The sequence below is a fragment of the Saccostrea cucullata genome, unplaced genomic scaffold (genome assembly GCF_032062105.1).
Source record: "Saccostrea cucullata isolate Sc308-1 unplaced genomic scaffold, CSIRO_AGI_Scuc_v1 ctg309, whole genome shotgun sequence".
Lineage (NCBI taxonomy): Eukaryota > Metazoa > Mollusca > Bivalvia > Ostreida > Ostreidae > Saccostrea > Saccostrea cuccullata.
Genome location: NW_026932621.1, coordinates 462,395 through 489,851, shown reverse-complemented (window position 1 = coordinate 489,851; position 27,457 = coordinate 462,395). Strand labels below are relative to the sequence as shown.

At 33.3% G+C, this 27,457-nt stretch overlaps 1 protein-coding gene and 1 pseudogene across 1 annotated transcript in view; both read right to left on the bottom strand.

Annotated features, from left to right (window-relative positions):
• Positions 1-27,457, bottom strand: part of LOC134235614 (von Willebrand factor A domain-containing protein 7-like) — a 122,094-nt gene that overhangs the window by 9,133 nt on the left and 85,504 nt on the right. The gene's annotated exons all lie outside the window — the stretch shown is intronic.
• On the bottom strand, positions 790-15,439 carry LOC134235616 (von Willebrand factor A domain-containing protein 7-like; annotated as a pseudogene).

Below are 27,457 nucleotides of genomic sequence, written 5' to 3'. Positions count from 1 at the left end.
TATGATTATAATGGTGAAGTCCATGTTTTGTTTTTGGAGACCCAAAATACTGAGTAAGTAAAATCAAAAAGTACAATAGGAGGTACACAACAGGTTTATGTGATGAAGAATCTTTTATTGAAGCAGTTTACCTTGATAATACATCCTTAAATTGATCTATCTTCAGAATCATTAGTGGATACACTTATAGAATTAAAGGATAAGCAAGACAAAAATGTCAGATTTACTCACATTGGATTAAGTGACATTGGAGTAACTGAAACAGCTCCACTGTAAATTTGTCCAGCATCTAAACTCTTTGATTGCACACTGATGTTTGTAGTTGATTTTTTATTAGACACAGTTATTGTGAAATTTATAGTCGTGTTGCCTGTGTTAGCTAAGGTAAAAGCTATATTCTTCCCCTCATTCAGTCGTAAATCACCTGTAAATTGTAAAAAGTAATATCAAAGACAGATGTTTGAACAATTTAGCTTTGAATAACAATTGTTAAATCTGGATTAAATCAGGGATAAATTAGAACTAAGATATTGAAAAAATTGGGCTCCATCTTTATAATATTTTCCTCATTAATTTGAAAATATGAGTATTTTAGGTATTTCTCCAAAATGGAAAGTATTTAATTTTATATAAAACTTGCGTTTTAACTCACTTACCAAGAACAGGCAAAATACGCAGTTGAATGGAGGCGGGTATAATTGAAAATGTTTGACTCCTTAAAAATTCTTTCCCAAATTCATCAGTTCCTCTAATTTGTACATAGCTCGACTTAAAAAAATTAAGTTAATAACACTTTATATCACATTTTCCTCTGAATATACTGTTCTTCAAAACTAAAAGAAATGAGGCAGAGATGAAGTTATATACAGCTTGTAAAAAGCCTTAAAATTACAATTTTTGAAAAATATTGCCTCATTCAAAGGTCTAAAGTCACCTATAAAACTAGCAATACCCGTCATAGCAATTCTAGTCAATGGAATCTCTGTTATGATGTTTCCTTTTTTATCAAGAAGACAAGCCATGCTACATGAGGAATTTTAGTCAAGATTTTGGATATCAACAACAAGCAGATAATCGCGTCCTGAAATTGGAAAAAAAAATGTTTGCAAGCTATTTGTAGGGATAAAAAAAACCTCTGCAAATTCAAATTTAACAATATATTTCTGACTGAGCTAATTGAAAAATGCCTTATCTTCAAATAAGTTAATTAACTATTCAGTTTATATTTTACTACAACTACCTATATGCTTGTTCAATAATTTTCAAAAGTCATCCAGGTGTAAGAAAAAATGAGCTTATGATAGTAATTCAAATTTTGAACTGTAAGGATAAACAAAGTATCCACATTTTCATCAAAGTAAATTCAATCAACTTAGTATCAAGTCCTTCGTAATAAAACTAAATTATTTATGTACATTTTTAGATTTACATTCCCCCTTTCAAGAGCACAAAAATATCTTAGAAAAGTTTCAAAAGTTGATTAAGATCGATTGTTCATAAAATGTATTATTATGTTTACGGATGTAACCATAGTTTCTTTTTATTAGGGACGTATTCTAAGAAACTCTACCTTTTATCGGATTCCCAGACAACTGGAAAGAGTTGCCACCCGTGCTAGGTTCTAAAATACTTGTTGAAAAGTCCAATGGACTCTGAGCAGTCACGTTCACAACATACGCATTCATCGAATTCCTTTTCAGTATCCATGTACCATACATTGGATCCTTTTAAAAGATAAAAAAAGTCTACATACTTATAATGCTCTTTTATAATACTGACATGTCATCTCAGTGGCCTTCAAGTACATGTACCTACCCGAATGGAAATTGTCAAAATATTGTCAAAAATGTTTTGCTGCATCTTTTGAGATAAATACAGAACTTCTGAACCTATATAATAAAGAAAAGGTTTTAATGTTCAAATGTTTCAAGAGCATTAACTGAAGAGTTTTATAATACAAAAACTCTACAGTAGGTTAAAAGAAATATGCAATAGCAAACACAATAGATTTTATTCTACCCCATCTTCCGTCAAAAACTTTGTATTATCAATATCAAAATGTGTCTAAGATATGTGATGTCGTTTTGCAATATAATGTCAGGGACTGTGGATGTAAAAATAGTACGAATTGAAATATATTGAAAGCCATACATGTATGTATTTTGAGTATCTATGATTAACTGATTTTACTATACTCCTCAACTAATCAGCATATAAAAGGAAAAAGAAACGCATAAGAACATAATATGCGAAAATTTCCTGACTATGTGGTCTAAATGATGAAAATTGGTCAGATGTGTATTTTGGTTTCTTGCACTAAAATCGATGGTCAAAAATATTCAACCATGGAATGTATGGTGTCAAGTAGGGGAAGTGAGAAAAAAAAACAAAAAAAAACATGTACATGTTGATGATGATAATACTTTTGTTATCACATTTTGTAGTGCCATACGATGTATTAAAGCTATAGACACCGTTTTTGTATATTTGCAGCCAGTATAAATTTCTTGCAATCATGGTATATTAACTCTTCCAATGTGTTTGTCCGAGACAAAATTACAAGCAGTAAATGATATTTATCTCTATATATGACACGCCAAATTCACAAAAATGAGATAATCATAGTTTCACAATTGATAAACAAGGTTTATCGACTGTAAACTATAGTTAACAAACCGTAAACTATAGTTAAGGATTCGTTAAGTATAGTTTTCATCTGTAAAACTATATTAAACGGTCGTTAACTATAGTTTACGAATGTTAATTTAAGTTTATCTGTCTGTAATAAAGCGTTAACAATAGATTTTGTTAATAAACATAGATTCACGTTTGTAAACTATAGTTTGCAATCGTAAACTTTAGTTAAGAGTTGTTAATCATAGTTTCACAAATCGAGAAACTATATTTATCAGATCGTTAACTGTAGTTAACGGTTTGTAAACTATAGTTTATAAATCGTGAAACTGTATTTATCAGATAATCTATGTTTTGCAATCGCAAATGACTGTTTTCGGTGTTAAATATAGTTTACGGTTGTGAAACATAGATTATCGCGTTAACTATGGTTTACAGATGTGAAATATAGATTAACGTTGTTAACTATAGTTTACAATTCGTAAACTATAGTTTACAACCGATAAACCTAGTTTATCGATTGTGAAACTATGATTATCTCATTTTTGTAAATTTGGCGTGCCATATCTATATATATCAACTGGTTCATCGATAAGCACGATTAAAAAAAAATCACGTGCAGGGAAGGACAAATAGAGAAAGCAGGACTTTGAGCAACTGGTTTACAAATTCAAGAGCTTGTAAATATAAGGAATAACTGTCATATTGTCTTGTTCCATGTTCAATCGATTGGCTCGCGTGATAATTTAATATGCATAAACGCTTTCAGCGTTTATTCAAATTATCACGCAATCCAATCGATTGATCACATCATGAAACAAAGAATTTAGTCAGTTATTTTTCAATTTGAGATAAGTACTGTCAATTTATCAAATATTCCTTTTCGATTTCTTAAAATTCATGAATTCCCATAACGGGGCTTAATACTCACCTTAGAGATAGATAAAATACAGGTTTTGTTTTGATTTATACAGAACATTAACTTTGAAATCTTTACAGACACTTGACAAGCAATGTATTTACGTAGAGTCAAAGCAGAATTTCAAAAGTTATTTGAATCTCAAGCATCTTTTATTGCTTAACTTTTTTTTACTTCAAATACCGTATATTCTATGCTTTAAAGTAGATTAAATGTATAGGTTTTTAAAATTTTAAGTAAAACATACCGTTGGGATAAAACAGAGAAAACTCGGATTCTGTTGAAACATTCTTAATAAATATCTTTAATGTGTTGATGCCGTTGTCAATAGGAATGCTATAATTTTCATTGGACATGGATCCGTCAGGAATCAAAAACCATGTTACAAAAACATTGGATGATGGGAACGTCTCCTGAAAGTATGTGTAGTAAAAATTTCGTCAACATTAATTCATAAACAAAATATGGACAATAAATAAATGATATTTTCCAGGAAATATGCAAGAAACTTCGCAGAGAAAACGGTTTAGAAGATATGAAATACAGACAATCAATTAGATGAGAAAAATCTTGTGGTCTGATAAAATGTGTTCTTAAAATACTGAATTCAAGTAAAGTTCCTTTTTTATCAATCAAGAAAAGCAAAAAAGAAGTACATAAGTAGCATGTAGGTAATATTGACTATAATAAGATCGGTGGTAGATATTATATTTTCACCCTGTCAGTACTATAATTGTATAATTGAACATTATGGAGCAAAGTATCATGAAAAGCCATAAATTACACTCTTTTAAATAGATGATAAATATTTGAGGATTATGAAGCAAATCATGGCATTAAAATAAAAGGAGGGCCGGGTAGAACGTTACCTCATTTTTAAATGATACCCAGTCTCTATGGGCCTCAAGCAAAAAAATTCTTGAACTTTAACTAAAACCTTTTTTAATAACTCACCTGACAAAAAAAGTAAACCCTATTTTTGGAAGGGGGAGGGGGGTTCGTATATGATAAAGTTTTTTATGAACAAACAATCAGCTATAACTTTCATATAATTTCTTAAATAGTTGCCAGATGAACTGCATACATAGGTATACATTCATGATGGAACAACAATTCTTTTTTCACGGTGAAATATGAAAGCCAATGCCAGTACACATACACCTTGTTAAAGTAAAGGCATTGCATAATGTTTTAATTCTATTAATAGACGTTAAAGAAAATGAAACCTTAATTTCCTTCTCCACAATTGCTCCAAGTAACTCCACCTTTGTTTGTATGACTTTACCTCCAGCTTGTTCAGCTATTGCCTGGAACACCGACAAGCTCGACCTCTTCTTACGGTAAGTTCGTACTTGTTCAACAGCAAACTTTTCGGAAGACTTGACTGAAAAGTATGTGGTCAAAATGAAAACCCATAGGAAACTTATTACTATTCGGCATTTTTATCAGATGCTTAAGATTCGATTTCTTTTATAATTCATCTCCATTTTGAAGGAATTCAGTAATTCTAATCCATCTCCTAAAATCTACCTTGAATATCCCTTTTCTTTCTTGAAGAACATTGTCCAGTCAGGATAAATATAGGCTTTACGGATTTTTCTTTCACTCTCGCATTCACCTGAGGAAGTAGTTCTTCGTCCTTTGCGTCTGCGTCAGTATAGATATAAATTTTCGAATTTTTGTTCGACATTTCTATTCCTAAGAAACAAGACATAAAAATAAAAATATGATGATACTTTAAAAAAAGGGACTCGAGGATTTTAAAAAGAATTTTTTATGCAGCATTCAATTCATCGAAATAATCCACCTTACTTCAAAAATATTATACTTTGAGTTCACTCAAAGTCATTTACGAACTAATGCCTTTTTAGTCTTTTCTTTGAAAAAAAAAAATTATGGATCCAATAGTGTTGGTCATTTTAATATAAACCAAGTCAATAAGTCCTGGCACATAAATTTTATTGAAAAAGTGTTTCAAATAAAATTGCTTTAAATTTAACATTATTTTTTTTTTACTTCTAAACTTATTTAATAAATTATTTTCCGTTTTGTGCATATCGTTTTGATAGCCATCCGAAAAACCCTTATTTGAAACGTATTAAAAGAACCTGAATTGACTTCGTACCTTTTAACAATCCAGTCAAAGCATACTCGGGACAGTCATCACCTCCACTGACCTTCAGATTCTGAAGCCATGTTATCATAGTTTGTGGATCTGTCGTTTTTCTACCAGTCGTCAACGAATCTATAAGTAAATATACAATATTCAACAAACTAGTACCAGCAGTCACCAAGGGGAGTTTGATCTACCTTATCTATACTGGATATCAAAATTTCATATAAATTCTTCAAAAGATTTTTTGCCAGTAGATGCTCAACTAAGCCCCTAACTTTACTCCTTACAAAAATGTTACCTTCAACTCGATCAACATTGAAATATACATGCACTGACGACGTTTTCTTAATTAACTGATGTTCATGACGTTATTGAGATTTCAACAACCTACTAAATGTAAGCATTTCGTTAAGTTCTATGTTTGTTACAATCACCTTGATATCTAAATTAAGTTATCACTGGGTCTAAATATGGATGAATTGTTTCATAATAATTCATAGACCTTTGTTTTCATATATGTACTATATTTAACTATGGACATTTCCGTCTATTAATCAATACATGTTGCGCAAAGCAAATCGGCCGATCTACAGGGGATGCTTTCTTTTCCTGAGCACCTGATCTCCACTTTAGTTTCAGAGGTCCATGTGTATTGGCTATTCACAGAGTTAGATTGTTTTTTTTAAATTTTAATACTGTTTGCTATTTTTGCGTTCCTTCGTCTAAGCTATCAATCAATCTTTCGTCACTCTATAATCATGCTATATTAAATTTACAACGAAACCAGTTTTTAGGTCACCTGAGTAAACTCAGGTGACCTATTGCTATTCGTTTTCGTCCGTCGTCGTGCGTCGTGTGTTAACATTTGAACATTTTCAGTTTCTTCTCTACAACCACTGAACCAATTTCAACCAAATTTGGCACAAAGCATCTATGGGTGAAGGGGATAAAAATTGTGAATTTGATTGCCCCCCTGGAGCCTGAGGGGTTGGGCCAAAACCACTAAAAATAATGCAATCTTTAAAAATCTTCTTCTTTACTCCTGGACATCAAGCAGTCAAACTCTTTGCATGATTGTAATCAGCATTCAGTCCTCTACCAAAATTGTGAAATTCATGGCCCTGGGGTCAGTGCTAGGCGGGGCTAAATAAGTATTTAGTGAAAATGCATTATTTCTTTGAAAATCTTCTTCTCTGCTCCTAGGTATTATATAAACTAACTAAGTGCATAGTTATGATAAGCAAGGGTGCCTCAATCAAAATTGTGAATTTTATGGCCCCAGGGTCAGGGGTTCTGGTGTTAGGGTGTGGCTCTATTGATTATATTATAGTGAAAATGCATTAAATCTTTGAAAATCTTCTCTGCTCCAAGGTTTTGAATAAACTAAGTAAGTACATAGTTATGATGAGCAAGAGTTTTCTCTACATCTGGGTAATAAGCAGATGAACTATTTACATAGTTATGATGGGCTCTTCTTCCAGAATTGTGTATTTCAAGGCCCCTGGGTCAGGGATACCAAAATGGGGGGGGGGGCTCTACTTATACATGTATACTGAAAATGAATTGTTTAAAATCTGCTCCTTGGTATTAATCAATCATTTTTGATAAACAAGTGCGCCTTTTCAAAAATTGTACAATGTGTAGACCTAGGGTCAGGGGTTCATGTGTCGTAGGAGCACTCCTGATTATTCCTGAATATTACTGAATAGTTGACATACATTTTTGTTCTCAACCTGCTTATGGGTATTGAGTAAACAAACTATGCAATTGCTAAGTGTATAGTTATGATTAGCAATGGTGCCTCTTTCAAAATTGTGAATGCCATAACATCTTGCTTAAAACATGAACCAAATTCAATAATTTGAAAATTGTTGCATGATGCTCAGGTGACCTATAAGGCCCATGGGCCTCTTGTTATAATTCAATTTTCATGAAAATCTACATATTTTTATGCAGAAGAGCTTACAGTAAAAAAGATTAAAGTCGGATGTAAAGGATTTTTTACCAACCAGGATCAGAAAATGTGACGAGAACGTAGTTTCCTGGCACGAATTGAGAGTCTCTAGCTTCACTGACTATTTTCTGCGTTCCCTTTATGACCTCTCTAATATAACCACCCATGGAGCCTGTGACATCAATGACGAAAGTTAAAGACGACTTAACCACTTCCTCTCTGCTTCGTATTCCAAAAACATCCCGGAAAACCTTCTCACCCATGAGGCTTAAAAGCCCCCTATCTTAAATAAGAAGAACAAAATGTATTTTAATAAACGTAAGATTTATTTATGCTATTTGTAAAAAGAGAAATACACCATCAGTTTCTTTTATAATGTATTATATATTTAATGTTCAATGTCAATAACCTGGAGCAACAAGAAAATACTGTGAAGCGGAAATGGCTGCCTCTGCGGCTGCGCTGTGTAAGTTGCTATGCGGAGCCTCGTTTTGAACAGATCTCCCCTTGTATATACCGCCAGTGGCAGTCATAAATCGACTTTCGTCATTTTCTGTTCCGTGACTGCATTTTCCATTTAATCCCTGTCCTGAAAATGTTTTTGAAGAAAACAATCTTCGAAAATATGTGACGCATTCAACTGCTGACAAAATTATTGGTTTTTATACTTATTCAATTATTTGTATAAATTATATAAGAAGGACAAAAACGGCTGTCTTTTACTTCTTAACCACCAAAACAAGATGTGTTGTGAAACATTTATGCCTCAGTATGGCAGCTTATAATTATGGTGAGGGTTGAAATTTCTCAAATGCAAGTAAGACTCCAATGTCAAAGGTTAAGAGATGTTAGCATCTAAAGAAAGGTCTCGTTACAAGGAATATACCTGTGAAATAAAAAAAAAAACCCAAGTACTGAATGTTCAAAAGTTATAACCATGGTTATAAGATCTTTCTTTAGGTATATGTACCTTAAAAATTGGACCTCGTGACCATGACCTTGGAGATTGAACCACTTTTACCAAAACTTTCCGAACTTTTTAACCGTAGCTACTGAGTACCGGTAATACTTTTGAATGTTTGGTGCTAGGACTTTCATACTTCACTTGTGTATTCATCGTGACAAGAACTTTCAGTTGGCAAAAAATTACCTTAGAGTTTAGTTCACTTTTTAAAAACTTTAACCTTGGCCATAACTTTTAAACCGTTAGTACTAAGACTTTCATATTTCACAGGTGAATTTCTTGTGACAAGAACTTCCTCTGGATACCAACAATATTGACTTTCTTGACTGCAGAGTTTGACTTGCATTTGATAAATTTTAATCCTCACCATAAGCTGCCATACGGTAGCATAAGTGTTTCAAAACACATCTTGTTATTAGGAAAGTTATGATCCAAAGGATTTTTGAAGAGGACGTTCTATTTACATGTATAAATCTGAGTCAAATTTTTTAAAAAAGGTAAACGACTCACGGAAAGGTTTAGTTACTTCTTGTCCTGATTTGTAGCCACTTGTTAATTTGTCGGTAACAACATTGTTATCACATATTATAAGCCTAAAAAAGATTTTAAAGCATATGATTCTATGTTTATAATTTTTTCATTCAATTTTCATCGTTTTTTTCGTTTTGCACTTTAAGATAATTTCATTTTCATCCATTATTTTGCTGCGCGCAATTCTAATAAAAAGATGAAGAAAATCATGTTAAGAAATTTTTTTGGGTCAAACTTGTTATGATACATCTTTAGTTTCAAGTATTATGTCACTTAAACAGACGGATTTTCCTCATTTTACATCCCTTTCAAAATAATTTGTATGAAAAGATTCAATTGACAAATGCATATCTTACAAAATATGTTTGTGAAACGCTGATACCGCCGCGTGGCAGCTTATAGCATAACACTTGATTCTATCCTTTGAGCAGTTAGAATTCGGGCTTTAAAATTTCAAAGGTTTATTCATAATGGCAAGACCTTCCTATCGAAACCAAGAATTTAGACCTTGACCTTTGAAGTTTGACATGCATCTCAGAAATTTCACCCCTGCAATAAGCTGCCATACGGGAGCATCAGTGTTTCACACTCATCTTGTTTTTCTAGTTGGACAAGGTATTTTAAATTCTTTAAACATATATGAGGCAAAGGAAGTACATAACATAAGCTTAACTTCTATTGAAATCAAAGTTAAAAACAAATTGATCAGTCTTACGTTACATGTACCTTAATAAAAAAAATTCAACAAATATAAATACTTTTTAATAAAGTAAATTGATAAATATTCAGATGCTGTATGCCTATATACCCTTCTTTATAATTACAGTTGGTACATGTATCCTCTTTCGGGCCCGCCAGCTGTACTAATGTTACATTGTCTTGCCCTGAAATTTCACAGATACAAGATGGATTATTCCTTTTAATCAAACGTAACATTAAGCCGAATTTTGCATACTTTATTGCATATATGGGCCAGCAAAGACTTAGACCCATTATTCAGCAAACTTAAGGGGGGTGTCTCAGAGAAATGCAAACATAAAGCACCATGTTTAATGATTTCATTGTGGTGTACTTTTGTCACGGTTTTAATTCCAGAAACTCGGAAACACGTATAATTGTCAATGCTATTGTTGTCTCTGGCAAAACAACGCCAAATACGTTAAACGGACAGCCCCTCCAAATAAAAAAGACGGCCCTCCAAAAAATGGGTTAACCCATTAGCACCATTCGCAGAAACATCATCAAATATTTAAGATGTAAGGGTTTTATTAAGAAATGAAGGAGATAATATTCAATGGATGTCAATCTTTCTTCAAATACTCAACTTCCAGGTAATATTAATTGTAAAAATTTATTTATTTTTTTAAATACAACGATCTAAAATTATTACAAATATACTTCGCTTTATAATGACTGCATGGAGGCACATCCTCTTGCACCCTTTCATGTAAATATATATATCTTTACCGATGTAAATGTACCTGAACTTTAAGTTTGTCACATAATAATGGTAATGGAGTCATTTAGCAGATCTAAATAACATACCAAAATCCTCATAAACAGCATTCCCACGAACTTCTATCCAGTTTGTATTGCTGTAAAATTCCTGGATTGTGTACAGAGTTCTTGCGACTATTTCTCTTATTTCTGAGATGTCAGGAACAGCTGCTTTAGAAAATTGCATGATTTCCTGTCGTAACATTCTGATGTAAATATGGGCTGAAATAGATAAACCAAATGGAATGCATGATAAGCTTAAATTTGAGATAATTCTTTCCATTATATAATTTGCTAGGGTTTTTTATTAATACATCTCTGTCATATCATTCCAAAAGTTTGAAGAAAACAAGAGGCCCATGGGCCACATCGCTCACCTGAGAAGCTTTGACCATTCTGTTCTTTACCAGATTTCCCCCTTGTTATACATAATGCATACCCACCCTACCCCACTGATCATAATTTAGACATTTTGAAATCTACACTACCCCATGATCCTTCCATGGGCACATATGTTTCAGCTTTTTTGGCCCAGTGGTTCCCGAGAACAAGATTTTCAAAGATTTTTCCTATATATTTCTATGTAAAACTTTGATTCCCTATAATGGCCCCGCCCTTCCCCCGGGGGTCATGATTCCTACAATTTAGAATTTACAATACCCCAGAATGCTTCCACATAAGCTTCACTTTTTCTGGCCCAGTGGTTCTTGAGTAAAAGATTTTCAAAGAATTTTCCTATATATTTCTATATAAAACTTTGATTCCCCATTGTGGCCCCGCCCTTCCCCCGGGGGTCATTATTTGAACAATTAAGAATCTACATTATACCAGGATGCTTCCACATAAGTTTCAGCTTTTTTGGCCCAGTGGTTCCTGAGAAGAAGATTTTCAAAGATTTTTCCTATATATTTCTATGTAAAACTTTGATTCCCTATAATGGACCCGCCCTTCCCCCGGGGGTCATGATTCCTACAATTTAGAATTTACAATACCCCAGAATGCTTCCACATAAGCTTCACTTTTTCTGGCCCAGTGGTTCTTGAGAAGAAGATTTTCAAAGATTTTTCCTATATATTTCTATATAAAACTTTGATTCCCCATTGTGGCCCCGCCCTTCCCCCGGGGGTCATTATTTGAACAATTTGGAATCTACATTATACCAGGATGCTTCCACATAAGTTTCAGCTTTTCTGGCCCAGTGGTTCTTGAGAAGAAGATTTTCAAAGATTTTTCCTATATATTTCTATATAAAACTTTGATTCCCCATTGTGGCCCCGCCCTTCCCCCGGGGGTCATTATTTGAACAATTTAGAATCTACATTATACCAGGATGCTTCCACATAAGTTTCAGCTTTTCTGGCCCAGTGGTTCTTGAGAAGAAGATTTTCAAAGAATTTTCCTATATATTTCTATATAAAACTTTGATTCCCCATTGTGGCCCCGCCCTTCCCCCGGGGGTCATTATTTGAACAATTTAGAATCTACACTACCCCAGGATGCTTCCACATAAGTTTCAGCTTTTCTGGCCCAGTGGTTCTTGAAAGAAGATTTTCAAAGATTTTTCCTATATATTTCTATATAAAACTTTGATTCCCCATTGTGGCCCCGCCCTTCCCCCGGGGGTCATTATTTGAACAATTTAGAATCTACATTATACCAGGATGCTTCCACATAAGTTTCAGCTTTTCTGGCCCAGTGGTTCTTGAGAAGAAGATTTTCAAAGAATTTTCCTATATATTTCTATGTAAAACTTTGATTCCCCATTGTGGCCCCGCCCTTCCCCCGGGGGTCATGATTTGAACAATTTAGAATCTACACTACCCCAGGATGCTTCCACATAAGTTTCAGCTTTACTGGCCCAGTGGTTCTTGAGAAGAAGATTTTTTAATGACCCAACCCTATTTTTGTCTTTTCTTGATTATCTCCCCTTGCGAGGGGATATGTCCCTTCATTTTAACAATTTAAATTCCCCTTTACCCAAGGATGCTTTGTACCAAGTTTGGTCAAAATTGGCCCAGTGGTTCTTGAGAAGAAGTCGAAAATGTGAAAAGTTTACAGACGGACAGACAGACAGACAGACGGACAGACAGACAGCTAGACGGACGACGGACAAAATGTGATCAGAAAAGCTCACTTGAGCCTTCGGCTCAGGTGAGCTAAAAAGTTTTACAGTTCGGACACTTATGAAGTTGTGGAAGAACATATTTTACAATTTTTTTCAGTAAGAGGACCATTAATCAGTATAAAATAAATGCATGTCTTGTAAAGACCAAAAGTAAGACTAAAACATAGTATTTTGGACGTGAATGATAAGTGATTAAAATCTTAACTTAATTCAAGTTGTTGGGTTGAAATTATTAAGGGATTTCATCATTTAAGATCATTCTTTATAAATTATCTTACTTTATTGTTCATATCTACGATTGCATATTTTTGAACAACATTATGATTCTTGAACAATTTTCAGTCGTCAGCTTCCAATAGATATGCATCAATGTACCTTCTCTCAGTTGATTCTATACGCGAAAGCAATCTCTATACGTGAATTATTTCTAAAGTGAGGTAAGTTACTTACAAAGTTGATAAAACAAAAATATCAGCAATCTAGTTTAAGGTAATCATTAATTTTCAGAAGTTCTATGGTCGATACAATGATTTTGTCAGCAAATACAATCTATCATTAAGTCAAATACTGACTGACGTTTTTTATACTAACTGTTTGTCCATTATTTTAAAATACACTGCACTGACGCAGATTTTTCCGTTATCTACCCACCATGAAGGAGCACACGGCTGGTCCCACCTCTAATATTTTAGAGGTCCCTGTTTGTTCTGCTCCTATTTTGTATTTTTTGGACTTTCGAGCTTGAAGACTATTTATTATTTCCATCAATTTCATAATTTGTATAAACGATTTATGAACAGAAATTTAAACAATCAAATTTAAATCAAATACATAGTGATACACAGTAATTCAAACAAAATAAATCGGGGGGCATTGCATAAATATTATACTTGTCTAAAAACAGTAGTTTATCAAAGAACTAACTTTGTAATTTCTACAAGAATTTTTTTACAATACAAAAGCTGTCTGAAAGATAATAAAATATCATACTATGAAGTCCCAATCTGCATGTACTTAATATACTGATTCAGTAGATCATTCAAGGGGATAGAAATACGAACTTGTATAATTATGAAGCATAAAGTTCATTCAACATACCTAACTCAATCTGCTCGCCATTTACGTGGTAGAATGAAACGTTGACAAAGTCTCTTTGAATTCTACCTTCTTCTCTACAAATTGCTTTGATGATCGTCCAGTACTTTTTGTAAGATTCATTATCTGAAAAACAAGAAATTTCTGTCCATTATAACAAAGGAAAATCAAAGTAGAGCATTGAATAATAACTTTGTTACAGCAATAATAAAATGGAATAATTATTCCTGATAAAGTCTCTTTCTGTAGCAAGGTAACAATCAGACTAAAACTGTCGAAAGGGTAGCATTTTAAAAGAATTTACACAAATTATTTAAGACTTTAATATAAACATCCTTCATCAAAATCAAACGATAAAACAAAAGGGAAAAACGAAAATAAAAAAAAAAACAATAACCATTTTTGTATCTTACTGAAGTCTACTTGCTTGCCAATTTATATTTAAATCAGACTGTGCGGGGTATATTCACTGCATTTTGAAGCGTTTTACGGAAATTTCTGTTTTGAATAACCATGAGCATCGAAAATAAGATAAAATGTTTCTTATTGAAGCAGACTTATGTGCAATGTTATGCTGAAATCCAAACGAAACTGTAGATCGCTGGAGTAGGCCCCTAAAGTTTTGAAAGTGTTTCCAAAAAATCTATATTTAGTTACCACGCATGGCACATCCGTTCATTGAAATCAGAAATGAATATACAGAATATTTATCATAGTGTAGTATACTCATATACCAAGTTGTTTTGAAATCTGACCAAATGGTAGGAGGGGTGCCGTTTTGAAATTTTTTTTTATTTTTAAATACAATGAAATAATCGACAATTGAAAGAAAATCCGATATAGAGAATTATGAATCTTAGTGTAGTTTACATGTGTGCCACGTTATTTTGAAATCAAACCATACCTGTAAAAGAAGTAGCAGTTTGAAAGTATTTAACAGAAATAATTTAATTTTGTTTACCATGGTAACAAGATCATCGAAAATCAAAATCCGTTTAACAGAATTGTACGTGTATCATTGTGTTCTTTACTTACTGAAAGCAGACCTAAAGGGACTTTTGAAAAACGATCTCAAATTCCATGTACTTATAAATTATAGGACACAACTATTCTTTTCTACTTAGTTTTGTCAAGCGTGCCCTTTAAATCAATTCTTTGTCCTCCTTAAGAAAGATTTAAAAGTATGGATTAAAAAAACACATCACAAGATAATTAAATAATAAAACAATCATTTTGCTTTACGTTAATTTTCAGTGAATGAAGGAAAATCGAGAATGCAGTGGTGAGATATCGGCAGATATCATAAGCTTTAGATTTAATCAATAAATGTTTAGTCGTTCCGAAAAAAATAAAAATAGTTCAAGTTAAGGTAAATCAAAACGTGCATTTTCCAGAATGCAATATAATTTATCTCAAAAGTCTGTATATTGTTTCTTTTATTGTCCCAAAATTGTGTCGATACGGAGTAGCTTCTAAAATTTAAAACCGACTTTGGAGAGCTTACTTACCTGTTCCAAAATAACTCCTCACTTCCTGCTCCACATTATCAAAATTCTTACTTCCTGCACCGACGCGCTCCAAAAACTCCACGGTAGCTCGCAGGAGGATAACTTCCTTAGGTATACTGCGAGCTACCGTGGAATTTTTGTTGCGCAACTTTCTACCGTGTCCTTGAATATTTCTGCAAAATGCAATATGGATGGTCGATGCTTTTTAATTTTGTTTTGTATGTTTCCGCTTCCCCGATAATAAAATTGGAGGGAAAGGTCAAAACAACTGCAAAGCTACAACACAAAACACATTTTCACTCGTATGGTGATCCCACAACTTGTTGGTTGAGAGCTGCAAATTTTGTGCTATACTCGACACTCAGAGCCATTGAACAGGGAAGGATCTTTTTTGTGCCAGCACCTACTGCGACACGGGACCTCGGTTTATACGGTCTCATCCGAAAGACCGGTCTCTACGTCCCACAGTGGGGTAATTGATGAAACTTTGTCATTATATGCTGGTATTTTGTCAGTATATGCTGATACTTTGTCATTATACGCTGGTATTTTGTCATTATTTGCTGGTATTTTGTCATTATACGCTGGTATTTTGTAATTATTTGCTGATAGTTTGTCATTATATATGCAGATACTATTACATTATATGATGACACTTTACTAGATCCATATGGTGTTTTAAAAATATACATCAGTTTCGTGATAGCTAAATCTTCCAAAATGCATGCATGTGTGAGATCATTTTAAAAAGGTTTTTATTCAGATGGAATATTGCAGGTTGTTCTACGTTTCCACGCCTTTTTACAGAATAAGGTGTCGTTGGTGGATTTTAAAGGTTCAGTACAAATAAATATCGACATTTTGATCGTTTGTCACATTCATCATTTAATTTTTTTAGTGAAAAAATATATTTATAGTTGTGTTAATGTTAAAAATATTATTTTTTAGTTTATAATTTTAATGATTTTTTGGGGGTGTTGGCATGATTACAACTCCTTTAATATTAACAAAGATCAAACTAACTTTATAAGCTCAGTTTCAGCGATTTTACAGTTTTTCAGAGTGATCGCATGAATGGCATTGGATGTTCAATCCAACCGAATTCGTGCAGTAAAAATGCAATGGAAACTAGCTTCTGGAAAGCTTTTCAGTCATTATTAGCCTAAATAATTAAGTAGATATCATAACAGTGAAATCCCTGAACAACAACCTCGTTCTACCGATTTGAAAATTACTATGAAAGTGCAAAATTATCAAAACTGCAAGTGCTGATGCGTGCATGATTTTGAGCCCGGAACGACCATGCAATGCCTGTGGGAGGATGGGCCGGGGTTGTTAACATATTATGTGAATCATTCATCTGTTACAGTACTTTTTTGAGATATGTAAAGTTAGCTACTAGTAACTGGCTACTAGTAGCTGGCTACGAGAAGTGGTAAAGTTAGCTACTAGTAGCTGACTACGAGAAGTAAGTAAAGTTGGCTACTATTAACTGGCTACTAGTAGCTGACTACGACAAGAAAGTAAAATTGGCTACTAGTAACTGGCTACCAGTAACTGACTTGAACATTCTAATACCTTTTGTGTTAAATTATGCTAATTTGGGGAAAATGATCTGGCACTAAAGTTACCAAGATACCATTATTAATAAACTCAGCAACTAGTACATTTTGTTTAAAATTATGCAATTTTGGGAGACAAATCTTGATATTATAGAAGTAGCTGCATTTTGACACCGCTGATATCCACTGATATTATTGATAAAAACAATCTCTAAGCTTTTCCACATCATCTGGCACTAAAGTTACCAAGATATTATTATTAATAAACTCAGCTACTAGTACCTTTTGTTTAAAATTATGCAATTTTGGGAGAGAAATCCTGATATTATAGAAGTAGCTGCATTTTGACACCGCTGATATCCACTGATATTGTTGATAAAAACAATATCTGAGCTTTTCAACAAGATCTAGCACTAAAGTTACCAAGATATCGTTATTAATAAACTCAGCTTCTGGTACCTTTTGTTTAAAATTATGCAATTTCGGGAGACAAATCTTGATATTATAGAAGTAATTGCATTTTGACACCGCTGTTATCCACTGATATTATGGATAAAAACAATCTCTGAGCTTTTCCACATGATCTGGCACTAAAGTTACCAAGATATCATTATTAATAAACTCAGCTACTAGTACCTTTTGTTTAAAATTATGCAATTTTGGGAGAGAAATCCTGATATTAAAGAAGTAGCTGCATTTTAACACCGCTGATATCCACTGATATTGTTGATAAAAACAATCTCTGAGCTTTTCCACATGATCTGGTACTAAAGTTACCAAGATATCGTTATTAATAAATTCAGCTACTAGTACCTTTTGTTTAAAATTATGCAATTTCGGGAGACAAATCTTGATATTATAGAATTAGCTGCATTTTAACACCGCTGATATCCACTGATATTGTTAATAAAAACAATATCTGAGCTTTTCCACATAATCTGATACTAAAGTTACCAAGATATCGTTATTATTAAGCAGTAATTGCATTTTGACACCGCTGTTATCCACTGATATTATTGATAAAAACAATCTCTGAGCTTTTCCACATGATCTGGCACTAAAGTTACCAAGATATCATTATTAATAAACTCAGCTACTAGTACCTTTTGTTTAAAATTATGCAATTTTGGGAGAGAAATCCTGATATTAAAGAAGTAGCTGCATTTTAACACCGCTGATATCCACTGATATTGTTGATAAAAACAATCTCTGAGCTTTTCCACATGATCTGGTACTAAAGGTTCCAAGATATCGTTATTAATAAATTCAGCTACTAGTACCTTTTGTTTAAAATTATGCAATTTCGGGAGACAAATCTTGATATTATAGAATTAGCTGCATTTTAACACCGCTGATATCCACTCATATTGTTGATAAAAACAATATTTGAACTTTTCCACATAATCTGATACTAAAGTTACCAAGATATCGTTATTATTAAGCTCAGCTAGTAGTACCTTTTGTTTAAAATTATGCAATTTTGGGAGACAAATGTTGATGTTATACAAGTAGCTGCATTTTTACACCGCTGATATCCACTGATAGTATTGATAAAAACAATCTCTGAGCTTTTCAACAAGATCTACCACTAAAGTTAACATTATATCGTTATTAATAAACTCGGCTTCTAGTACCTTTTGTTTAAAATTATGCAATTTCGGGAGACAAATCTTGATATTATAGAAGTAGCTGCATTTTAACACCGCTGATATCCACTGATATTGTTGATAAAAACAATCTCTGAGCTTTTCCACATAATCTGATACTAAAGTTACCAAGATATCGTTATTGATAAACTCGGCTACTAGTACCTTTTGTTTAAAATTATGCAATTTCGGGAGACAAATCTTGATATTATAGAAGTAGCTGGATATTTTAACCGCTGATATCGACTAATATTGTTGATAAAAACAATCTCTGAGCTTTTTCACATCATCTGGGACTAAAGTTACTAAGATATCGTTATTAATAAACTCAGCTACTAGTACCTTTTGTTTTAAATTATGCAATTTTGGAAGATAAATCTTGATATTATAGAAGTAAAATGTAGCAGCAGTTTTACAATGCTGATATCCACTGAAATTGTTGATAAAAACAATCTCATAGATTTGCCATATGGTTAGCAATGAGGTTTTTAAGATACTCAGTGTCTAGTACTTTTGTGATATAATAGTTGATAGCGAACGGTGTGGATCACGCCTGTTCGAATAGGAAATATGGACCTTATACAAACAACGATTTTATGCAGTTTTTTTATGCCATAAAAACTATTGTATGCGTCCTAGGTCAAGGATTTTTTATTTGACGTCATATATTCGGGTATTTCCAATTTTTTCGCAATCTCCGATGCAGAGTTGTCACTTGTTTCTCACTCAAATGTATGACCTGATGGTAGAGAATGGATTTTTCGGAGACTTCTGAGAACTTTGGAATGTCCATGTATCCAGCTATCCATAAGAAGTAATTTTTCTTCTGTTTATTAAACAGGTCGAGACCACTACCTTATATGGAAAGCAATTTTCAACATGTGACGATATCTTCGTCACGCCCGTTCTCCAATCAAGTGGAAGAGTCCCAAAGCATAACAGTCTACCACGTGTTTACGATTCAATGGCTACACGTGGTTTTCGTCGGTTTACTGCACAAAATTTAACTCGTCACCGGAAAAACTGTAGAGCTTCTTTATCACTTTATTAGACCGAAATTGAAAGATTATATTCTTAAGACACTGCTCCATGCTCACATTTAATATTGTAGTTGTTTTAGATGATTAACAATTGCTTCGAATACCATACAAACGCTTTGACTTTTGCATATACATAAAATACTTTCTGATAATATTGAGGGCTTAAAAAATAATTGCACACTTTCTCCTGCTGCTAAAAACAAGGACCTGTTATACTACCTGCTAAAGCTACACTGTATGTGCACGTATATCACGTGAAAAAATCTCAATGTTTTATCGACACGATAGCACTTATACGTCTCTTTGAACAATGGTATACTATAGGCCGATGTATTATAAGTTGAAATAAGGCTTCATAAAGCAAATTTTGTAAATGTGAGCATGAAAATGAAAGATTATACATCATTTTAAATAGTTCTTTCACAAATCTCAAAAAAGAATTGAAAATAAGTTACCAAGGGACAATTCAAGTTGCCTTTAATTTTCAACACAGCTAGGTACTTGTAGTAGCCCACAATGCATTGCGGCTCATTCAGCAGTAGGTGAAGTAAACAGATTTGCTAATTTACATGCAAATTTATTCTGACGTCAGAAAATCTAGTGGTCTCGACCTGTTAAATGAACCGAGGAAAGGCAATAAAAGTATAAGTTGTGTATAGATTAAAATCAGTGGCAAATCCAGGAACTTTGTAAGGGGGGGGGGTAGAAGGCAGGGGATCTTGGGGGTGCACCAAAGTCCCCAGTGGGTCTAGGGGAAGGCCCTAGTTGGAGTCCAGGGGTGAAGCCCCCGGAAGCTGATAAATTTTTACAAATAAGAGTTTTTCCCCTTGATTTAAGGATAACGGACAGATAGTTTTAATATACCAAAAACTTCAAACGGGGACATACGCCCGGCGCGCTGGATCCGCCTTTGGTTTTAGATAGTATTTAACTGCACTCAATCCTTATTAGCTGGTATTTAGAAAGATGTTATCTAGTGATACAGTAAATAAGAAATTTCTACAAGATTACTGGTATTATCCATTACATTAGGCGTCTACTTTTTTTCTATGTTTCAACTACGTGTACATTTTTCGGGGCATAATTGCGACACAATTTTAAAAGTTATTTTGAATTATATGACTCAAAATTAATGAGGATTTGTCGATATTTACATGGAAACTGTGGAATACCAGCGTCTGCCCCGGAAGTGCCCTTATAATGACAATTTCAAGTCTTATGATATGATTGTTAAATTGTAATTGTCGATTGATAAAAATATAAATGATTCAAAATGAAAATTTTGACATATCATATTTAACTTTTAATTGTTATCATAAAAATTGGATTGTTTGTATCAGAAAAATTCTTTTTTGTTTTGTTTCTCTGTCTTTGAATGGGCATTTTGACTAAATTTCAAACAGATTAAGATAATTTATAGCTGAACACCGTATATGTGATAAATAAGATGAAATCATATCTAATAGTTGTTATATACCGAAAACACTATAAGCCATTGCCAGATTAAAAAGAAAATAAGATAAATAAAACTTTTGTAAATCAACATTTACAGAATCGTCACTTTCAAAAATTGGCAAAGCTTCACCATTCTGTTTATACTTTATAAAGATTATAAACAAATCGAACACGAAATGACATGCATCTGTTGGACGTACTACATCAGAAAGGGGTCCAACAAAGGTGTTTTCATAACCTCGAGCTCGAGGTGAATGGTATCTGCCTTGTTGTCCCCCGTTTGAAAAGTGGGGGATATAAATTTGGGTTTGTCCGTCCGTCCGTCATTCTGTCTGTCTGTAACACTTTCGTTTCCACACGATATCTCGAGAACCCTTTGAGCTTTTGCAATGAAATTTTGCATAGTAACTCCCTATGGACGAAAGAAGACCCCTATTGATTTCGAGGTCAAAAGGTCAAAGGTCAAGGTCACAAATTTGCAAATTTTGTCTATTACAACACTTTTTTCCGCGCGAAATCCCGAGAACCGTTAAAGATTTTGCAATGGAATTTTACATAACAACTCCTTGTGGGCAAAGGAAGACCCCTATTTATTTTTGATGTTTTCAAGGTCATAAAGTTATATATTATGTCTGTGTGTAACACTATCCTTTCCGGGCGACATTTCAAGAGGATTTTAGCTTTTGCAATGTAATTTTATACCAAAACTCCCTAGGACCTCTCTAACCCCTCTCAAAGTATCCCACCCCGTTTGTTTTATTAGTATTTATTGTATTAAATGTCGCTATTTTTCACACAGGGGCATGAGGAGAGTTATTATGAATAAAACAGGTTCTAGGCTAACTTAATATTCTTAAACATTTATAAGAACTGTTTAATAAAGGTTAAATTAGACACCATGCATTGTGTAAAATTTTGACAATATCGAACTTGAACATACATGTATACATGTACGTGACTTCATATCTGCATATAATTTTCGATAATATACAGCGGTTCCGTGGTGTAGTATTATGTCTCTCGCTTCAAAAACAGAAAGAAATGTCTTCATGTGTGAGAGGTACCGGGTTCGATTCCCCGACGATCCAATTTTCTTTTTTTTTTTCCGAAATACTTCTTTTTACAAATTGATAGTATTCAGCATGTAAAATGAAAAAAATATATGAGGTCCAGCTCGTACAAACTCATAAAATCATCATTACAGTGTGATAAATATATAAAGAATCTTCTATACGCATAATTAAGAATAAGCAATCAAATCTTTATATCCATACTAACGTATTTTATTTACTTCAGTATAAATGTATTCATTTAATGATTCTACAATTTCAGTCTGGGTTGATCCGACCCCCCCCCTCCCCGCGAACTGAACATGGTTTACTTTTTTCCTAAGCAGGGGACACAAATTCTTTGAATTAGCGTGTTTATGCACAATTTTATGTGAGCAAATTTTTTTTTTGGTCACTTTACATTGCAATCCATGTTGTATTACTGACGGATGATGGCTTGAAGAATCTCAGAATGCAACAAAAGTCTTTGGAAATTAGAAAACGGGTGATATCTTGGTTACTTCAGTTTCAGACCATGTGTAAAATGTACGAGATTGTTTTTATAAGCAACATCAGTTAATATCAGCGATGAAAATATCCAGCTACTTCAAGAATATCAAAATTTGTATCCCAAGTTTGCATACTATCAAACAAAGAGGTATGTCCAGTGCACGATGTTTTTTTCGATATTGTCGACATCGCTGTAAAATTACCAGTCCTCCTAATATCATTACATATTCAACATAACAATAATACCTTTGTTTCTCTCTCTCTACATATTATAACGTCAACGTCTTGTTAACATTGACTTCCCCTTTTCTGTTGTTTACATCGTTCACATCGTCAACATCGCAGTGTTGGTTGATATCGAGTCGACTCGTGTCAACATTGTCCTTCTTATTCTTCTTGTTTACATCGCTCACATCGTCGGCATCGCAATATTGGTCAATATCGAGTCGACTTCCTGTCAACATTGCCCTTCTTATCTTTCTTGTTTACATCGTCTACATCGTCGACATCGCAATGTTGGTCGATATAGAGTTGACATCGTGTCAACATGGTCTTCTTTTTATCTTGTTTACATTGTTCACATCGTCGACATCGTAATGTTGGTCGAAATCAAGTTGACATCGTGTTAACATTGCCTATTTCCAAATCTTGTTTAAATCGTTCACATCGTCGACATCGCAATGCTAGCGCTTCATGAAAAATATGCCTATGTGCAAGTCATTGTGATTCACATAACAATAACTCACACAAAACTTAAAACATTCCTTATATTTACATTTTACATGTTTAGAAGCAACTTAAATATACTCAATATTTGAATTTTTGCTGCCCTATATCACTGCATTTTAAGTAACGTCGCTGCAGTTTTATTGTAACGTCATGTTAACGCACGTTTCTTTGTGTATATTTATACGCGTGAGTATACACAAAAATGGTTTTCAAATTAATTTAACAGTTGGCTTAGTAGAAAAATACAGAGAAATGTAAATATGTAGAAATAATAACAATGTAGATGATGTAAATGCGATATCGTATCAACATTGTCAACATTGCGATGTCGACGTCGACAATGTCGTCATGTCGAAACAATAACAATGAAGGTGAAAACGCGATATCGTATCAACATTGTTTACATTGCTATGTCAACGTTGTCGTCATGTAGAGACAATAGCAATGTTGACGATGTAAACGCGATATTGTATCAATGTTGTCAACATTGCAATGTAGACGATGTCGTCATGTAGAAACAAAGTCGATGTTGACAATGTAAACACGATATGATATCAACATTGTAAACATTGCGATGTCGACGTTAACAATGTTGTTATGTAAAACCAATAACAATGTAGACATTGTATACACGATATCGTATCAACATTGTTTACATTGCGATGTCGACAATATCGATTTGATTAAGGGAAATGGACATGAATGCAAACAAAAGGTACTAGTAGCCGAGTTTATTAATAACAATATCTTGGTAACTTTAGTGCCAGATCATGTGGAAAAGCTCAGAGATTGGATTGTTTTTATCAACAATATCAGTGGATATCAGCGACGAAAAATTCATCTACTTAAAAACTATTAACATTTGTCACCAAAATTAGCATAATTTTAAACAAAAGGTACTAGTAGCTGAGTTTGTTAATAACGATATCTTGGTAACTTTAGTGCCAGATCATGTGGAAAAGCTCAGAGATTGTTTTTATCAACAATTTCAGTGAATATAAGCGGTTTAAGTATCCAGCTACTACCGGAATTTCAAAATTTGTCTCTGAAAATTGCATAATTTTAAACAAAAGGTACTGGTGACTGAGTTCATTAATAACGATATCTTGGTAACTTTAGTGCCAGATCATGTGGAAAAGCTCAGAGATTGTTTTTATCAACAATATTAGTCGATATCAGCGGTTTAAATATCCAGCGACATTTATAATATCAAGATTTGTCTCCCAAAATTGCATAATTTTAAACAAAAGGTACTAGTAGCTGAGTTTATTACTAACGATATCTTGGTAACTTTAGTGCCAGATCATGTGAAAATGTTCAGAGATTGTTTTTATCAACAATATAAGTGAATATGTGGATATCAGCGGTGTAAAAATGCAGCTACTTCTATAATATCAAGATTTGTAACCCCAAATTGCATAATTTTAAACAAAAGGTACTAGTTGCTGAGTTAATTAATAATAATATCTTGGTAACTTTAGTGCCAGATGATGTAGAAAAGCTCAGAGATTGTTTTTATCAACAATATCAGTGGATATGTGGATATCAGCGGTGTTAAAATGCAGCTACTTCTATAATATCAAGATTTGTCTCCCAAAATTGCATAATTTTAAACAAAAGGTACTAGTAGCTGAGTTTATTAATAACGATATCTCGGTAACTTTAGTGCCAAATCATTTTCCCAAATTAGCATAATTTAACACAAAAGGTATTAGAATGTTCAAGTCACTTACTGGTAGCCAGTTACTAGTCGCCAACTTTACTTACTTCTCGTAGCCAGCTACTAGTAGCTAACTTTACCACTTCTCGTAGCCAGCTACTAGTAGCCAGTTACTAGTAGCTAACTTTACATATCTACTATTTTGTATGAAAATAAATATTCTATACCTGGTCATCTAGAAAATAAATTATCTATCATTCACGAAGTGATATGAAAATAAATAAAAATATCCCCACCCCATCGCAAACAATCAAATGTGTTTGTCCCCTATAAATTTTTATTATTCTGTTTCTTATACTGCAGATTCCCTTTTTTTTTGCGAGTACTAATCACAAGTTGACCCTCTAACGTCCAATCCCAAAAATAAAAATTCGCGAATGGACGGTTAGTCAAAACATTTTAAATAGATTTCAACACCATAAAAATAAAGGCAAGAACTTTTTGTGAATTTACGCAATAATTAATTCCACGCATATATTTAGCAATCTACAGTATCCTGTAACATCATCAATTAAAAAAAATAAAACAGCAAAGTCTTCATACCACGAAGATTTCCTTTCAGAAATATCTTACAATTGTCGCGCAGTACACACGCTTTTTGCAAAGTACCAGCATACAATGACAAAATACCAGCATATAATGACAAAGTACCAGCGTATAATGACAAAATATCAGCATATAATGACAAAATACCAGCATATAATGACAAAGTATCAGTATATAATGACAAAATACCAGCATATAATGACAATGTACCAGCATATAATGACAAAGTATTAACATATAATGAAAGTTCTCCATATCGAGCAGTTACGGAGTTCCATAGAAAAAGAATTATTGTTGATCGTGTTATCTCTTGAGGCTATTCTTACTCCAAGCATTTAACCAGAATTATTCTTATTGATGGTTTTAAAATTCCTAATTGGGATATATAAAAAAAAATATAAAACTGTACAGAAAAAAAAATATTCATTCAATAATTATGAAGAATTATTGTTTCTTGTGTTTTATTATTGTATCAGGCATTTGATTTCACGGTTGATCTCGGGCCTAAGACCAAGGATTTCGTCACGGTTTAAATCACCAGCAATGTCCACAGCTGTTTTTCCATTTTTGTCTCTTAAATTAATATCAGCACCATGTTCCATAAGCATTTTTACAACAGCTTTATGTCCTTCTTTATATGCTCTAACGATAGGACTGCATCCATATTTATCACATGCATTGATGTCTACTCTGTTTTCCAATAAAAGTTTAACAATGTTCTTTTTTTCATTCAAACAAGCTATATAATATGGACTAAACTTTCCAAATTGACATAAATTGACGTCTGCACCATTTTGTAATAAAAGTTTAACCGTACTGTTATGTCCATTTTGACAAGCAAAGAACAGAGGACTTTCTCCATCCATATAACATAAATTCACATCGGCTACTTTGTTGAGTAGTAGTTGTATGATATTGTTTTTTCCATCATAGGAAGCTCTTCCAATCGGACTCAGACATCGGTTGTCACATAAATTGACGTCTGCATTGCTGTTTAGTAAGATTTTTACCTTGTTTTCAAATCCTTTTTCGCAAGAAATAAACAAAGGACTGATTCCATCATTACGACAAATATTAATATTCGCGTCATTTTGCAGCAATAACTTCACAGTAGAATCATTTCCAAAAGAACAAGCTACAAAGAGTGGACTTTCTCCATTTGAATTACATGCATTAATATCTGCGCCACTGTCCAGTAAAATTTTGACTATATTAGTGTTTCTACACTCACAAGCTGAATTTAAAACAGTGTTACCTTTATTGTTTGATAGATTGATATTGGCTCCATTAGTCAATAAAAATTTAACTATGCTTTCATGTCCATTCATACAAGCATTCCAGAGTGGACTGTTACCCTCTGTATCACGTAAATTTATGCTAATGCCCTTGTTCAGTAGATATTGTACCATGGTGTCATATCCACTTGAACACGCTGAGTGTAGAAGGCTTTGCCCAGATTTAGAACTTAAATTGATTTCAGCTCCATTGGAGATCAAAAGTTCAATTGTGTTTAGAGGTACTTTATCAAAGATACAGAAGTGCAGTGGCGCATTTCCATCCTTATTACATAAATTGACTTTTGTTCCATACTTTATTAAACATTCAATTGTCTGATTACGCCTCACGTTCCCTTGCCGATTAACTTCAAAATTATGCTTGTCATTAGTGGCTGTCATAATCAATGGATTAGATTCGTTTGCTGTGAGTGTGTTTGGATCAGCTCCTAAATTAAGAAGTCTCTTAACAATATCTACATTGTGAAAAGCAGATGCTATGTGTATTGGATAAAACTTTCCACCCCATCTTCTATCCATCCACAATGTTTTAGTTTTTTTATTCAGTAAGTTGAATAGCTCT